This window comes from Urocitellus parryii, chromosome 4 (genome assembly GCF_045843805.1).
Source record: "Urocitellus parryii isolate mUroPar1 chromosome 4, mUroPar1.hap1, whole genome shotgun sequence".
NCBI classification, from domain to species: Eukaryota; Metazoa; Chordata; class Mammalia; order Rodentia; family Sciuridae; genus Urocitellus; species Urocitellus parryii.
The window spans coordinates 170432622-170451462 of NC_135534.1; positions in this window are offsets into that span (position 1 = coordinate 170432622).

Sequence of the window (18841 nt, forward strand, 5' to 3'; positions counted from 1 at the left end):
CTATTCTACAGAATTATAATACAAATGCTGTAATGAGCTTTATGGATAAAATACTGTGTAATACTAGCTCAGTGTTTTCTTCCTAATATTTAATATAGGAATAGCAATGTTTCTTCTGGAATGATTTCAATAATTACTCCTTAACACAGAATATTTGGTATTATGTATATGCTTTTCATGAATTCTAAGTAAAATATAAATATGATAGCTAATTTGAATACATACAGTTTAAGAATATTTTATTTATGGTACTTCTTAGATTTAGAGTTACCCAATTTTCTATTTTATTTCAGAAAAAAACTGCATTTAGAGATATAATATATACACATTAAAATTTCAAATAATATTCCTATGCTAATATTACCACCTTAGGTGATACTCTTTGCCTAGTAGATACAAAATAAATAGGCATTGGATTAAAACATAATAATCCTAATGCATATTTCTTACTGTAAGTAATTGACAAGGAATTCACTGTTAGTCATTGCAAACTCTACATTTATTATGAATTTGTTTGCCACTCCAAGTGACTGCTGAATGATGAATTGAAGAGTATATTCCCAGGGGGAAATTAAAAATACACTTGTTAAGCACTGAGACATGTTTAGAATCACCTCACATTTTTTTTACCTCACATTTTTATAGTAAAATGTTTCAAATAATTCCATAGCAATTGTCAATATAACATTTAAATTGTTTTAAAGTATGTACAATTATTTGAATGAAACGCTTTAATTTTAATCTAGCACTTGTAAACTAAAATTAAAGAATTTAATTGAATTTTTGTGCAATGTATTTTTTAATTAGGATTTTCAGATAATTCAGCCAATGGTTTTCTTTTTAATGTTGAATATAGATAGGGTTGCCATGGATGCAGCAGTTAAGAAAACTTCCTTTAACTTGTATGGAGCTGTTGGGAGTTCAAATCTGTGCTTGTGGATTTCATAAGTGTGACAGCCTTCCAACTTGGGGAAGGGAAGTAGAATTTTCATAGTGATTTAGCAAGAGACAATGAGCAGAGTTCACCTTATTTCAGAAATAGTTGGTTAAGGATAGTTCTAAAGAGGCAGGGAAAATTTTTCTCAAATTCTCAGGAGTTATTTTTATAACTTGAATTTTCTCAACAGGGGAGGAGAGGAAGTTAGTGACTGAAGTCATGTGCATGAGTGGATGGATACACAGCCAAAAAAAAAATAGATATATTTTATAAAAAATAAAAACATCTGGGGCTGGGGATGTGGCTCAAGCTGTAACGCGCTCGCCTGGCTTGCGAGGGTCGCTGGGTTCGATGCTCAGTGCCACACACAAACAAAGATATTGTGTCTGCCGAAAACTGAAAAATAAATATTAAAAAACTCTCTCTCTCTCTAAAAAAGCTGTGTATGACAGGACTTGATGGACCTATGGAGTAGGAGAAAAAACTTGAAAATCATGTAGCTGATAAAGAAGTTAGTATCTACAATAGATAAAGAGATTTTTTAACTCACATCTCCAAATAACTTAATTAAAAAATAAACAAAAGACTTGTAATTATATTTCTCTGGAAACAATATACAAATTCTCAACAATCACAGGAAAATATGTTCAACATTGACAGCTATGCAAATGCAAATAAAAACCACAATGAGATACCATTAGATTCATTAAGATGGCTAATACTTAAAAATGAAACAAAACAGAAAATAAAAATTTGGGAGGATAGTATGAGAAACTAGAACATTTGTGTATTTTCAGTGGGAATACAAAATGATATATTCATTGTAGAAAGCAGTATAGCAATTCTTCAAAACTTTAAAAAGTAATTATCATATGATTCAGCAATCCCACTTCTGGGTATATAACCAAAAATATCAAAAGCAGGGTCTTGAAAATATATTTTTACACCCATGCTTATAACTGCATTATTCACTAGTCAAATGGTGGAAGCTATCCAAGTATTTACTGATTAGATGAAAGGATAAATAAAGTGTAATACATCCAAAAGTGGGGGTATTATTTAGCCTTCAAAAGGAGGGAAATTATGACACATGCCACATCTTGGTTGAAACTTGAAGATATTATGCTCAGTGAAATAAATATTGTATGATTCCGCTTACAGGAAATACTGTGAGTAGTCAAACTCAGAAACAGAAAGTAACCTAATGGTTGCCGGAAGCTAGGAGAAGGTAAGAAAGAATTGTTTTTTCAATAGCTGTGGAGTTTTAGTTTTGCACGATGAATGATATTCTGAAAGTCTGTTGCACAAAACATGAATGTGCTAAACTTTAAGTAACTGAATATTTTAAGTTACAAATTTTTTTGTTTCATGAACTTTAGCAAAATAAAAGAAAAAGGTAAAGAGAAGGGAAACATTTGGAAACAGGCTTCCAATTGCTTCAGTAAAAATTCCTTAGACCATCATTCTCCTATGAAAATATTGGCAAGTTATTTAACTCCATCTGTCTCAGTTTTCTTCACATGAAAGTAATAGCTCCTCCCTTGTTGAGAAGATTAATGAATTTATACTTTGACATACATAGAACACTTCCTGGGACATAATAGCACTATAAAACTGTTAATAATTATGGTTTCTATTAAAGAGGAATTATTCCTACCAGCAAGAGAAAGGGGGTGGGGTGGGGGTTGCCTACACAGGCTGCAAGGGCAGAGAAAACCATTAAACCTTGAATCATTATTTCAATAGTATAAAAATTTTATACCTTGAAGTAGCCTCTATCGATTTACTCTAAGTACATTTTTATAAAACTAATTGCCCTGATTTTCAAAATGCTTACAAACATATACTGAGTAGTTATTTAATTCAACTTCTAAATTTATGCTTAAAATTATAATTCATTGTTTTAAATGAACTTTACAGAGTTTAATTTCTGTTAATTTCTACTTTGGATGGAATTGTCTATGTGTTTGGTTTGCAAGTTGGTTGACTTGAGAAAAAAGAAGGATATCAACAAAACTTTTCGAAAAGATAAGCTTGGCAAAGTAGTATCACTGTAATAGAAATTCAGTACAAGGTAATTAGTTGTAGAGGCATAAGATTGCCCAGAAAAAAATCCATGTCATTAATGGTGGGCATAATTTATAAGATGTTAACGTTGTGAGTCTTGATACATATACAAACGTTTTTAAAATGTGGAAACATAGTAACTGTAAATTACCTAAAGCCTTAATGTGTAACCCACAGTTTTATACTATTTGTATAAATATGAACATATTTACTAAAAGCACAAGTAATGTGAATTTATAAAATCACATTAATCTGTTTTTAATATCTTTTATTAATATTTATTAATATTAATATTTTGCAGTAAAAATACCAACAATCATAAGTGATTATTGGATTTCATGTGACTTCAGAAACAGTGATTAACACTTTTGCGTTTTATTCAAATATAGTGGGGTTGAATGTATATTATTTTACATATTTTTTATAGTATTTATATTAAAAAACAGCCACTCATTACTTTGTCCTTTTTGTATTTCCTTTTCGTTTGTTTTTATGTTAAATTTATATTTTAGAGAATACATAAAAACATAAGAATTGTACATATCAATGGGATTACATATGATGTTTCAATATGTGTATATAATTTGAAAGGAAATAAGTTTTGAAAAACAGGCATTTGGAGCTGGGGATGTGGCTCAAGCAGTAGCGCGCTTGCCTAGCATGCGTGCAGCCTGGGTTCGATCCTCAGCACCACATGCAAAAAACAAAGATGTTTTGTCTGCCGAGAACTAAAAAATAAATATTAAAATTCCCTCTCTCTCTTTCTCTCTCTCTCTGTCCTCTCTCTTTAAAAAAAGAAAGAAAGAAAGAAAAACAGGCATTTACTTTTATCCATCCTATAAAAGTCAGCATCCTCTTTCATTAAATGTTTTTATGAGTCCATAAGAAGGGCTGAATTGGACTGTTTGATCTTCTTTTATTTCCTGTATTTACCCTTTGACAGAGGTGCTAATGAGCTACAAATCAGAGTTAAAGACAAGCCTCAGGAGGGAGGTAGCAGGAATCAGACTGGCCTGGAAAATTTATCAACAGAGCAATCTGTCCCTAATAAAGAAAGGATGTTGTTAATTTTAATGCAAAGTAAAGGTGGAGATGAAATTACAAATCAAAGGCCTTGGTGGCCAGAGTCAGACTTTTAAGAATGTTTTTTGGGGTTGGCAATCACTGAAATAATCTCTCAGGAGAAAACAGTGATTTTTTTGACATAGGAGTTTTCTAGAAGAGGAACTTTAACATTATCTGCTATTAATATATCCAAAAATGTCCCATATGACTTCAGATGATGTTATTTTTGTTATAAAAACTTACTATTGGAATATGTAATCAACAGGAATTTTCTAAACAACAAGATCATCATTAGGGAAATTTTGTCATTAAGTTATATTTAGTGGTCCAATCTCCTTTCAATTTTATAAATTGCAGGAGCCTCTTCTAGAGGATTAGAATCCTTGTGGGTTTTTTTTTTCTTTTTTCATTCTTCCATTTTTTCTTTCCCTGTACATAGTTTCAAATCCTATCCTCCCAAGTAGATCTTCTCAGTAGTCATATAAATCTAATGAGGCCAATTTATTAGATTTCCAGGGATTATTACCATTTTGTTTCTAATGGAAACAGAGTTCAATAAAATATTTATACTCATAAAAGTGTATGTAACAGAGATTTTGGACTGATGCTTTTATGATTTGATTTTGCCCCTTTCTGTTGAAGTCCTAACCTTCAGTATCTCAGAATGCTTTTAAAGATAGAGTCCTAAAGAACATGTTTAAGTTAAAATCAGGTCCTTAGGGTGGGCTTTAATCCAATATTAGTGGTACCCTTAAAAGTGACATTTAGAAACAGAAACAAACAAACAAGACAAGAAAATGTGAAGAAAAGAGGGAAAAGACAACCCAAGAAGGGAGACTTGGAATACACCCTCTAACCCTTGTTCTGAGCACAAGCCAAGCCTGCTGACACCTTGATTGTGAAACTCTAGACTTCAGAATTTAAATAATAAATTTCTGTGACAACTCTAATTTTGTGGTATGTTATTATGGTAGCTGAACAAACTAATACAGGTACCTGCTTTTTATTTTTTATTTTTTTATTTTATAGTTCTCGGCGGACACAACATCTTTGTTGGTATGTGGTGCTGAAGATCGAACCTGGGTCGCACGCATGCCAGGGGAGCGCGCTACTGCTTGAGCCACATCCCCAGCCCGGTACCTGCTTTTTCAGTTAGTTTTCTACATCATACATATTTATGCATATCTACCATCTGATGTTTCAATATATATATATGTATATCGGATAATGTTCAAATAAGGGTAAACATACCTGTTTCCTCCAACATTCATCATTTCTTTATTGTGAAAACATTTCGAATACTTTTATCTAGCTTTTTAAAAATATACTCTAAATTTAAATAATCATTATCTATAGTCACCCTACTATCCAATATAACACAAGAATTTTTATCCTATCAAACTGTAACTTAGTACAACCAGCCCTAGATTCTGTTCTCAGCCTCTTCTAACCACTGTTATTCTTGACTTCTGTGAGTTCAGTTTTTGTCAGATTGCATGTATAAGTGAGATTCTGTGATACTTACCTTTCTGTGCTTGGCTTCCTTTCACTTAACATAAAGATCTCTATTCCATTCATGTTGCAAATTACAGAATTTCATCTTTTTATGGCTCTATAGTATTCCATTGGATATACATACTACACTGTCTTTTTCCATTTACCATTTGATAGAGAATTAGGTTGTTCCCTTTTCTAGTCTATTGTGAATAGTGGTATGATAAATACAAAATTTCAGATGTCTCTTTCACATACCAATTTCATTCCTTTAAATATATAACCAGTAGTGGAATTGCTATTTAAATATAAACCCAGTAGTGGAATTGCTAGATCTTATGGAAGCTCTATTTCTACTTTGTTAAGGAGCCTCCATGATTTGTTTGGTTTTGTTTTTCCCTTATAATGGCTCTATTAGCTGCATTCCCACCAAAAGTGTATCAGTGTTTCTTGTTCTCCACATCTTCTCAAGCACTTGTTGTATTTTCTCTTTTTGGTAATAGCCATTCTCACTGAGACAAAGTGATATCTCATTGTGGTTTTGATTTGCTTTTACCTGATGATTAGTGATATTTAACATTATTTTCATCTGCCTTTTGGCTATTTATGTATCTTGTTCTAAGAAATGTCTAAGTGTGTTGCCCATATTAATATGACTTTTTTTCTTTTGCTATTGAGTTAATATATAGTTGGCAGTTTTCCCATTCTGTAGGTTATCTTCTCACTGTTAACTCTTTCCTCCACCATACAAACGCATTAGTTCAATACAGTTTCATTTTTTGTTATTTTTTTCTGTAATTCTGGGGTCTTATCCAAAGAATTCTTTCCTATTCCTATCTCCTGAAACATTTCTCCTGTGTTATCTTCCAGTAGATTCATAGATTGAGATATTGCATTCAATTGACTTTGACCTGATTTTTGAAACTGGTAAGAGAAGGGTTCTAATTTCATTTTTCTTTATGATAAGGGGATATCCAACTTTCCCAACATTATCATGTCTCCAATGTGTTCTTAGCACCTTTGTTGAAAACCAGTGGGTAGAGATGTGTGCATTGACATCTAGGTCCTCTGTTCTCTTTTGTTGATCTCTTATGTCTCTTTATATGCCAGTATCATGCTGTTTTGATAACTACAGTTTTGTAGTATATTGTGAAGTCTGCTAACAAAGTCTCTTGTTTGTTCTTTTTTTCCCAAGAATGCTTCAGTTACTTAGTTTTATTTTGGTGCATGTATATGATATCAAAAACATTTTAGGATTGTTTTTACTGCTTCTGTGAAGAATACCATTTTCATAGGGATTATCTTGAAATTAACGGTCTCTTTGGATAGGGAAGCTATTTATCCATTTTGATTTTTCTAATTCTAGAAAATAAATTACTTAAAATTTTTTTCTGGTGTCTTCTTAAGTTTCTTTCATCAGTGTTTTATATATTTTTTAAAATTTTTCTTCTAATTTGTTATATATGACAGCAGAATGCATAACAATTCATATTACACACATACAGAACATTTTTCATATCTCTGCTTGTACACAAAGTATATTCACACCATTTGTGTTTTCATATATGTACTTAGGATAATGATGTCCATCTCATTCCACTGTCTTTTGTACCCCCATGCCTGCTCCCTTCCCCTCCCACCCTTTTGCCTTATCTATGTTCCTCTAATCCTCCCATGCTCCCCATCCCAACCCCACTATGATTCAGTCTCCTTATACCAGAAAAAACATTTGGCATTTGTTTTTTGGGGGGATTGCCTAACTTCACTTAGCATTATATTATATTCTCCAACTCTATCCATTTACCTGCAAATGCCATGATTTTATTCTCTTCTATTGCTGAGTAATATTTCATTTTGTTTATACCAGAATTTCTTTATCCATTCATCTATTGAAGGGCATCTAGTTGAGCTGAACTGTCCTGCTACAAAAAAAAAAAAAAATAAATAAAATTGATTTGACTGTGTCCCTGTAATATGCTGTTTTTAAGTCCTTTGGGCATACACCAAGGAGTGGGATAGCTGGGTCAAATGGTGGTTCCATTCCCTGTTTTCCAAGGAATATCCACACTTCTTTCCATATTGGCTGCACCAATTTGCAGTCCCACCAGCAATGTATGAGGGTGCCTTTGTCCCCATAACCTCACCAACACTTACTGTTGTTTGTATTCTTGATAGCTGCCATTCTGACTGGAGTGAGATGAAATCTTAAAGTAGTTTTGATTTTCATTTTTTCTAATTGCTAGAGCTATTGAACATTTTTCTATATATTTGTTGATTGACTGTATATCACCTTCTGAGACAAGTGTCTGTTTAGTTCCTTGAACCACATATTGATTGGGTTATTTGTTTGTTTGTTTTTGGTGTTAAGATTTTGGAGTTCTTTATATGCCCTAGAGATGAGTGCTCTATCTGATGTGCAAGTGGAAAAATTTGCTCCCAATATGTAGGCTTTCTATTCACCTCACTGATTGTTTCTTTTGCTGAGAAGAAGCTTTTTAGTTTGAATCCATCCCATTTATTTAATTCTTGATTCTAATTCTTGTGCTATAGGAGTCTTATTTTTTTCTTGTAAAGATCTTTCTTTTCTGGTTAAATTCATTCCTAGGTTTGGATTTTTCTTTTGGACTTTATTTATTTATTTATTTATTTATTTATTTAGCTATTGGCAATGGAATTACTATCTTGATATATTTTTAGATAAGTAAAATGTTACTGATTTTTGGTATGTTAATTTCCCAAAATTGCTAAATTCAATCATTAATACTTTTAGTAGAATCTTTGGAAAATGTTTATATGTAAGATCTGCTTAATTTGACTTTCTCCCTTCCAAGTTTGATGTCCTTTATTATTTCTTTTTCTTGTTTGAGTGATCTGATTAGGACTTTCAGTATTATGTTAAATAAAAGTGGGCATTTGTGATTTATTCCAGATCTCAGAGAGGAGGCATTCAACTTTCCCACATTCAGTATGGATTTATGGGATTGTTATATATGGCTTCAGTTAAGTTGAAGTACATTTCTTATACACAGAATTTGTTCAGTCTTTTGGTCATGCAGAGGTGTTGAATTTTACCAAACACTTTTCTTTTGTATTTAATGAATAATGATATGAATTGTTTTTGCCCTTCGTTCTTCATTGTTGGAGTTTATTTTTTGTTTACTGATTTTTGTATGTAAAATAATTCTTTCATTCCTGAATTAATGCCACTTGATTATGGTGAGCAATATTTTAATGCCCTGTTGAATTTGGTTTGGTTGTATTTAATGAAGAATTTGTATCTCTGTTAATCAAGGATATTGATCTGTAGTTTTCTTTTTTGATGTGTCCTTATCTGGTTTTGGTATAAAGTTGAGGATAGCTTCCTAAAATGCTTTTGGAAAAATCACATCTTCTTTAAATTTCTGGAATGATTAGAAAATTTTTGGTAGAAAATATTTGGTGGAATTTTTCAGTGAATCTATATAGTTCTGAGCTTTTCTTTAATGGGGAGACCTCCATGCAGATTCAATCTCATTATTCATAATTGGCATGTGCAGGTATTCATTTTTCTTCATGAATCAATTTTCTTCTAGGTTATCAAATTTGTTGGTATATAGTGTTTCATAATAATTTCTGATGATGATTTTTATTTCTCTTGTGAGTTGCAGCCTTTCCTTTTTCATCGATAATTTTACTCTAAATTTCATCATCTGTTTTCATAGTTCGGTTAAGATTTTTCTGCAAGCTGTATACGGGGTAAAATGGGAGCTCATAACCCGCTTGAATCAAAATGTGAAATATGATATATCAAGAACTATGTAATGTTTTGAACAACCAACATTAAAAAAATAAATTAAAAAAAAAGATTTTGTCAATTTCACTGATCTTTTTGAATCATACTTCTTTCATTGATTGTATTATTTTAGTCCCTATTTCATTTATTTCTTCTTTGATCTTTATTCTTTTTACTCATTTATCTAATTCTTAAGGTACAATGACAGGTTGTTGACTTGAGATATTTCTGATCTATGAATTTCCCTCTTAGTACTGCTTTTGCTGTTTCTCATTTATTCTGGTATTTGTATTTCCAATTTCTTGTAAGAATTTTTACATTTGTCTATGCAATTGTTTTCTTCGTTCATTGCATTGTAGTTTAAAAAGTTATTCAACGTGATTTCAATTCATTAACTTGTTGAGACTTGTTGTATGTTCTACCAGATGATATAGACTGGAGAAAATTTCACATGCTGTTGAGAAGGTATATTCTGCTGCTGTGGGAGAGAAAGTACTTTTGCTGTCTATGAGAGTTATCTGGTCTAATGTATGGTTTGAGTTTGCTGTTGCTGTGCTGATTTGGTGCCCACTTGTACATACCTTAGGACACATCACACCATTCATTACCTAGTGTACATATGAGTACAGCTGAGTCTCTTCAAGTACTAGGTTCCGCAGTCTTCTTCTCTTATGTAAGTCAAATACAATGTAAAATAATTGAATAAATATGTTTATTCAGTGTCTACCATGTAAATAATTTTAAACACCATTATGGGGGAACAGAAAGTCCCTGCTCTCAGAAACTGAAACACAAAAGAAAAGCTAGTAATAGATTGCACGTAACAGGGTATATTCAAGGAACAAACTAGTGACAGTCATATTGAGGAAACAATAAAGAATCCAAGTTTTCTGTAAATTTAGAATAACTAAATAATAAAATTGGATACAATTTAGAAAAAAGTGTATAGAACAATGTATAACATACTACAAAGATGAAGCACTGTTTAGTATTAGATATTAAGGAATAATTTCTTATTGACAAAAAATGGTTTCTTATTCTTTTACTGTTGCAGTATTTTTAAAACCTATGGATTGAATCCAGATCTTGCAAATGTGAATATATGGTTCAACACCGAGAAACACGCCCAGAACCTCATGTAATTATTTATAAAAAGCAACTTTCTGAAAACTTTTACATAAAAAACAAACTTTAAGTAAAAGTAATCTACTTGTAAAATTTTAAGTGTTTGAAAAAATAATCTACTTGTTTTGTAATTCAGTGACAAGGCAGGTTCTTCTAAGTCAAGTTTGGAAGTCTCCTGTAGAGAAACTCTGTTTCTGCTATCAGATAAAACAAGAGGGTTTGCAGTAAAATGTTTGCCAGAGGTTTTCTTTTCTTTAATATATTTTTGTATATTTTTTCATTGTACCTTCAGTGACTTTAAGAGAGTCTTTAATTATTTACATTTTAAAATTCACCTGATGGGGATATTACTAATTTTAATAAAATCATTTATTTTTGTTGCTTAAATACCCCTAGTTTCTTTTTAGACTTTGGTAAAAAACAAAACACGCTGAATAAGGCAAAGCTTTGACCAAGGCTGGTTTGGTCATTGAATATTTGGCATGTATTATGCTGAGCAACCTTAAAAACCTAGGTATTCAGACTCAGAGTACTAAATCATGGGATCATGAAAATACTGTCATTATAGATATCTGCAATATTGACTGACTTCATGTATTAAAAAAAATGCTTTACTCACTCCTGACCTAATAAATCAGATACATATTTTCTTTTTACTATAAAATCATTTCTTGAAAAATAAATGAGAGCAAAACTAGCGACTTACTCCCTACTTAATTCAAAAAATGATATAAAACTTAAGTGCTTTATGTGATTGGAGAAAGAAGACCTTCGCTAAATTTAATTAGAGTCACTCTCATTCTTTCTCATTTTTAAAATACAAATATTTGTCTTACTAAAGAGCTTAATAGAGATACAAATGTCAATAAGAAAACAAAACTACAGCCAAATAGATAATTCAAAAATGAGCCCTGGGTCAGAAAAAGTAACTTTAAAAAAAATGTAGTTCCAAGTCTTCTGGGTACATTTGATTCAAATTACGTATGCAACCTAAGCAAGTGGTCTTAGAGCACTACCATTGTCAAATATGGAAATTAAGAAATTTATACCTTGAAAATTTTATAACGTGATAGTATGAAGAGATCATCAGACCACTTCTGCAGTAAAATGTTTTTGAGAATTATTTTTTAAAGAAAAGCATTAATTAAAAATATCTGGAAATAATTCTAATGAACAAAAGAAAATGAAGAAGCATCTATTCAATAATCTTTTTTTGAAAAGTAGGTGGGAAAATTGGGAATCTGTGGTATCTAAACCCCATCTTCCAGTTTCCAGTGATATGTTCATCTTTCCTTTCTGAACCTCAGTGGTGTTCATCATTAACATATATATTTCCTCTCACAATCTAAGGAGGCAATCTGGGTGTTTCCTATCATGCTTCTCAATAATCAATCTCTGCTCATGGCTCAATTTGAAAGTCACTTAAAGGTTTTTTGAGGTTTACTAAAGGACCACAATATGTCCTGAACAAAAATCTGTATCAATCACATTTCACCCAAGGAAACAGAACAAATTATAATCTATGTTAAGAAACTTCCTGTAAGAAATGGCAGACTTGATGATAGATTGCCTGCACAGGTAAGTCTGAAGTTCATAGGCAGGCCATCATAGAGACTCTATCTAGGCTATAGTTCTCAGGTTTTCAGTAAAATACTATCCTCATTGCTGCAATGAAGATTTTTTAGATGTAATTATAGTTCAGAATTAATAAAGGAAGGTTATCTTAAATAATCTGGGTAGTCCTGTGTCACTGAGTTGAAAGGCCTCCAGGGACCGAATTAAGGATTCCTGAAAAAGAATTTCTGCCTCTGAAATCCAGTTTCAACCACATCTGAAATCTCTATCCTGACTGTCCTTCTGGGAAGTCATCCTATGGATTTCAGGTTTCCTAGCCAGCTCCCACAACTGCGTGTGTCAATTCCTTGTAGTAAATCCATTAATATTGCTCTTCTACTGTCTCTATTTCTCCAGTTGAATGAATACACCTGGATTTACATCATATTTGTTTTTATAAACTAACAAAAATCAAAATAATTAGATGGCATCTATTTTTAATAACTAGCATCACTAAACATGATTTATAATAGTTTAGTTTTGAAAACATAAAATACCTGCTTGTAAAACTAGGAGATTAATAATTAATATTAGACATAAAGTGGCATAATCAACCTCTGAATGGTTTGGTTTGGTTTTTCTCATAAAAAGTAATCATCAGAAAATGTTGTAAATGCCCTTGAATGTAGCCAAGAGCGTATATGTTTGTCTTGTATGGATTTATTTTATTTCAACTGAAAGTGTCACACAAAAAGATCAATTCAATTCTTCAACATAAGTGATCTAGATGCCTTTTAAGATGATCTTATAAAGAACACCTTAGATTGATTATTTTCAGAAGTGTTTAGATCCTGTTTGATTTCATGGTCTTAATGAAGTAAACTAAATGACCTTTTCAACTATTAATATTTTTCACTGCCGTAGGCAAAAAAAGCTTCTTGATGAACTGCAACACAGACAAAAGATAAAGAAACAGACTTTTTTCTTTTTTTCTTATTAGGAGAAATTTTTATTTTATCTGTAATGAACTTAATTTAGAGAAGAACCATTAGGTCCCCAAATGTAAACAGTTAAATTACTATTCTTATGCTTTAGGCTGTATTTTTTTTATGTGCAGCTAGATTAAAAAATACACAATTGTCAAAAATTGAAAGCGATAATAATAAGGAATAATAATGTTTAGATATTTCCATCAAAAACTTACTAAGATGTTAATGGACTTAGGCTATTCATTGGAGAATTATAATGATTTCAAGAGCTTTTTGAGCAAAGATTTCCAAAGGGTTTGTCATTCTATGCAACTAGTGTGTTATTTTAGATAGAAGTCTTCTACTTCCAGGATTGTCCAGAAATAGGAACTAGACTTGCTTTCCCAGGAAAAATCCACTTCTACACTAGATAAAACATATAAGCTAACTATGAACATTGCACAAAATAGGAATATAATTACTGCAAAAAGCAAATCATGGAAGGCAAGACCTAGGTGAACCGTTTTTACCTTATCTAAGGAGTTGCCTTCCTGAGACGAACTAAGAAGAAACGTACTGAATCTAAGAAGGCAGATATTGGAATTCCTTTTCACTAAAATGACAGGATTCCAGGGAAAGATGGATAGAATGTAGAACATCAATGAGAATTCACCACAATCAATACACTGAAGGCTATCCTGCCTGTGTTACAGGCAAATTCTCCGAGATCTAGCATGTTTCACCTGCTTCAGGGCTGTGGAATAACTGACTCTTATGGGGAGATATCACATTGGTGAATAGCCAGTGCATTATGATTAAACTCCAAAATAAAGAAATGCTTAAGAGTATGGAACATACCCTAACATAATGGCCATTTTCTAGGAATGACCCACAAATCATTGTATACCTGCTTTAACAAAGAATTTGGGAAGACCAAAAATATCTCCCAGTAATTTAACCATTGATCAGAACTGCTCACCAGAGAAAGATAAAATCCAGAAACTTTTCAGTATATCATCATAAACAAGAATTGCTTGAGACTCATTTATAATTAAGTATCAGAGGAGATAACAAAACAAAGTAAGAGTTTCCCCGGATGTTTACCTTAGGGATGCTGATTTCAAAGCAACTTTATAATAAAATACTCAAGAATATGAGCATAAATGAAAAGAAAAAATATGAGCACAATGAGTGAACAGTGAGAATTTAAATAGAGAAATATAAATATAAAAAGCCAAAAGCAGCATGGAAATAAAATATTCAATATCTGATTTAAAAGAATCATTAATAGTGGGGCTGGGGTTGTGGCTCAGCAGGAGAATGCTCGCCTCACACATGCGAGGCCCTGGGTTCGATCATCAGCACCACATAAAAATAAGTTTTAAAAAAGTATATAAAAATGAATATACTTTTAAAAAAGATTCATTGATAGTGCTTAATAGCAATAAAGCACATACGATTTACTTAATGTACAGACATCTATACAAAGTACCCAGTTTGAAGAACAGAGAGCAAGAAGATTGAAAAATTGTCTCAGTGAATAATTGTGATGTATTATCAAGTTAAATATATGTGTAATCTGCTTCAAAGATAACTATAATAGAGAAGGGGCAAAATAATTATGGACAAGACATTCTAGGAATGCATTGAAAAGGTTGATATTTAGATATTTTACATTGAACATTAGATATTTTACATTGGATGGATTGGTCAAAATATCTAGTCTGTCATACTGCCTCAAGTAGAAGTCCAAGACATTAAGTTTTAAATTGATGTTAATTCATTTGTTTGAATATTCTGTGTACCTATTCACTACTACACTTCTGATAATGGCAGACAATATGGATATTTAAATGAATTAGTGTGTTTTCCTGGTATGCCAAAAGAGGATAACGTAGATGCTTGATGAATCAAATGTATTTGGGCAGTAAGTGGTATTCTAATTTCAATAATTTTCCTGTATAATAATATTAGGCAGTAATCATGCCGTGCAATTCCCTGTGGATGGCCGTGCACAATAATGGAATTTACAACCTAGATTTATAACAGACTTCAAGGGAAAATCTTTTTGAAAAACTATTTGAATCAATTTTCCAGAAGGAAGCAAAGGAATTTTGTTGATATGTCAAACAAATTGTTATAAAAGTCACAAATACTGTTTCAGAACAACTTTTGATTTTATCTGTATAATGCTGAATGGCCCAGATCGCCACTTTTAAATGCAATATTAATAGTATAAAAAAATACACATAATTTATATTTTCATTTGCTTCTGCCTGTCATAGAATTACTTGCAAATAATTAACAAAATAATTTGCAAGTAATTATTATTATTAACAATAATAATAATTACTTGCAAATAATTAACAAAATAATAATAATAATAAAATGCCTCTAGTCATTTCCAACACTAATGTTTTTTCCCTTGCTCACATTACTGAGTGTCTAAGACATCCTCAGATTGTGATCCTACTATTTATTGTCTCTTGGTGCATGTTAAAAGTACTTAATACTCAAAGAATGATTATGTACATTGGCCCATCCCCCTTGGGAATATAAAATAATTGAAAAATTAATGTTACACTAAATAGTATCTAATATAAATTGAATGAAATATAAATTTTGTCTGTATTTTCTAAAATTAAACAATGTTCTCAAATTCTTTACTTGAAGCAGAAACTTGAAACTACACTTTTCAATAGTCAGAGCAGGCATAAACTGGGCTTTTAGAACTACTTCCAACTGAAACATTTTAAAAATGCTAGTTTAAAAGCAGCACAATTCACAATAGCTAAACTGTGGAACCAACCTAGATTCCCTTCAATAGATGAATGGATAAAAAAAATGTGGCATATATGCACAATGGAATATTACTCAGCAATAAAAGAGAATAAAATCATGACTTTGCAGGTAAATGTATAGAGTTAGAGAAGATAATGCTAAGTGAAGTTAGCCAATCCTAAAAAAAACAAATCCTGAATGTTTTCCTTGACATAAGGAGGCTGATTCATAGTGGGTTAGGGAGTGAGAGCATGAGAGAATGGAAAAAATAGATGAACTCTAGATAGGGCAGAGGATTTGGAAGTTAAGAGAGGGGACATGGGGTTATTAATGATGGTGGAATGTGATGATCAATATTATCCCAAGTACAGGTATGAAGACATAAATTGATGTGAATATACTATGTAGATGACCAGAGATATGAAAAATTGTGCTCTATATGTGTAAAGAATTGTAATGCATTCTTCTGTAATATATAAATAAAAAAAATATAAAAAGAGAACAACTCTCAAAAGAAATAAAAATAAGAGTGTTTTTTAAATTTTTACATTATTTCTTAACTATTTGAAATTGAGATGCCTTATAAAAATAAGTTTATTATTAGTTTATTATGACAAATAAACACAGATTTAGAATTTTAAAAATAGAAATAAGATTTAAAAAATTATGACAAATACATATACTTATTGAAACATAATAAAATATAATTTTAAGTTTCAAATATTGAATTAGGACAAAATAATAGTCCACTATACCATAGCACATAAACAATCATGGTTTTAACTTAGGGAAAAAGTAGAATAAGAATTGCTTGTTTAACTATAAGACAAGTTCAAAATTATCCCTGAGAAATGCCTGATTTTGGATAGGACCTCCAATCTCACCTCAATCAACAAGTAGAACTAGATTACATTAAATTATTCATTTCTGATTGTAGTTGTTTTGTTTTTATCTCTGATACTAGCTAAAGCAGTTACATCATTAAACCATTTCCTTTTTGTGGAAATAAAATCATGGAAAATTTTCCTATTTCATAGGAAAACAATCTTTTATTAATTAAAAGTTACTAAAAGCAAAATTAAGCATAACAGTAGCATGACTAAGTCATTAAAATAAAATTTAAGATGATGAACTCATTGGATGTACTCTGGTTGTACATGAGTCAAGATTATATTTCATTTTTCAAGGATGTTGTGCTTGCCCATACTGATTCCCCTAGTAGTTTCTTAGTTTCTGATTCTCCAGTGCTAAAGATCAAACTCATATACGTAAAAATAAAATTATAATATGAGGCAATTCAGGCCTTGAAAATTCTAACATTAGTCATGCCAAATTTAAAAATTAATATTTTTAATTGAACAAGTATTTCTATTTCCATCATTAGAAATAAAATGCTATGTATGAAATGCTATGTTGAAATTCTGAGATGAAAATGAAAATAAATGTAGAATTATAGCTTTTAAAATATTTATCCATTTCAATGCATCACTAAGGTTTGGAAAAAAATCACTAAAACAATTTTTTAGGTATTGATATTTATTAAGAGATGATTTAAGGGATTTGCAGGTAAGATAGTTTACTTTAGAGTTAGATGATAACTGTGAACATTAGCTCTTAAAACAGAGACTATTTTAACACCTAACAATACCTGAAAAATTGTAAAACTTTTCCAATAACTATTAGAAAAGTGTACTTTCAGAATTTTCCTTGTTGAAAAATTCTATGCTCTTAACCATGACTTGTTCCAGAACCTCCCATGAGAATAGGATTAAATTTTACTTAGTAATGATATAATGGAATAGAATGTGTCTAAAAAGATTTGAAGTTCAATCATTGATTCTGTTCTTTCCTCCAAGTGTATTTTGAGCAACTACTTTGTACCAGGTTCTGTTTTAGGCATCAAGCATAGTGCAGTAAGCACTATTTATTTAAAAATGCCAATCATCAATTCACGATAGCAAGACTGTGGAATCAGCCTAGATGCCCTTCAATAGATGAATGGATTAAAAAAATGTGGCATTTATACACTATGGAGTATTACTCTGCATTAAAAAATGACAAAATCATAGAATTTGGAGGGAAATGGATGGCATTAGAGCAGATTATGCTAAGTGAAGCTAGTCAATCTTTAAAAAACAAATACCAAATGACTCCTTTGATATAAGGGGAGTAAACAAGGACAGGGTAGGGACAAAGAGCTTGAGAAGAAGATTTACATTAAACAGGGATGAGAGGTGGGAGGGAAAGGGAGTGAGAAGGGGAATCACATGGAAATGGAAGGCGATCCTCAGGGTTATACAAAATGACATATAAGTGGAAAGGAGGGGTAAGACAAGATAATACAAATGGAAGAAAGGATTTACAGTAGAAGGGGTAGAGAGAGAAAAGGGGAGGGGAGGGGAGGGGAGGGGGGATAGTAGAGAATAGGACAGACAGCAGAATACATCAGACACTAGAAAGGCAATATGTCAATCAATGGAAGGGTAACTGATGTGATTCAGCAATCTGTATACGGAGTAAAAGTGGGAGTTCATAACCCACTTGAATCAAACCGTGTAATATGATGTATTAAGAACTATGTAATATTTTGAAAGACCAATAACAATAAAAAAAGAAAAAAATAAATAAATAAATAAAAATAAAATAAAATAAAAATGCCAATCAAATATACACTGATATTTCATCTCACTCGAACAGGAATGATAGTTATCAAGAATACACATAATATTAAATGCTGATATGGATATGGGCAAAAGGATACACTTATATTGTTGTGGGATTCGTACACAGAGAGGCAGAACACCCAGAAATTCAACAGAAAGCAGTGTTTATTTTGTGCCAGCACAGACAGAGTGTTATGTTATCCAAAGGTTGTGCCCGGGAGCAGGGAGGCACATTATATATATACCTCTTGTAATTCTTTGTCTCCAATATAAGGTAATGTATATTTTGATTGTATATTCTTATGCTATAGAGCTGCAATAGTATCACCCATTACTGAGTTACAGGAGTCACAACAGATATATGGCAGAGTTGGCATGTACACTAAGTGACATATTGCATTTTATTTGCTCTGAG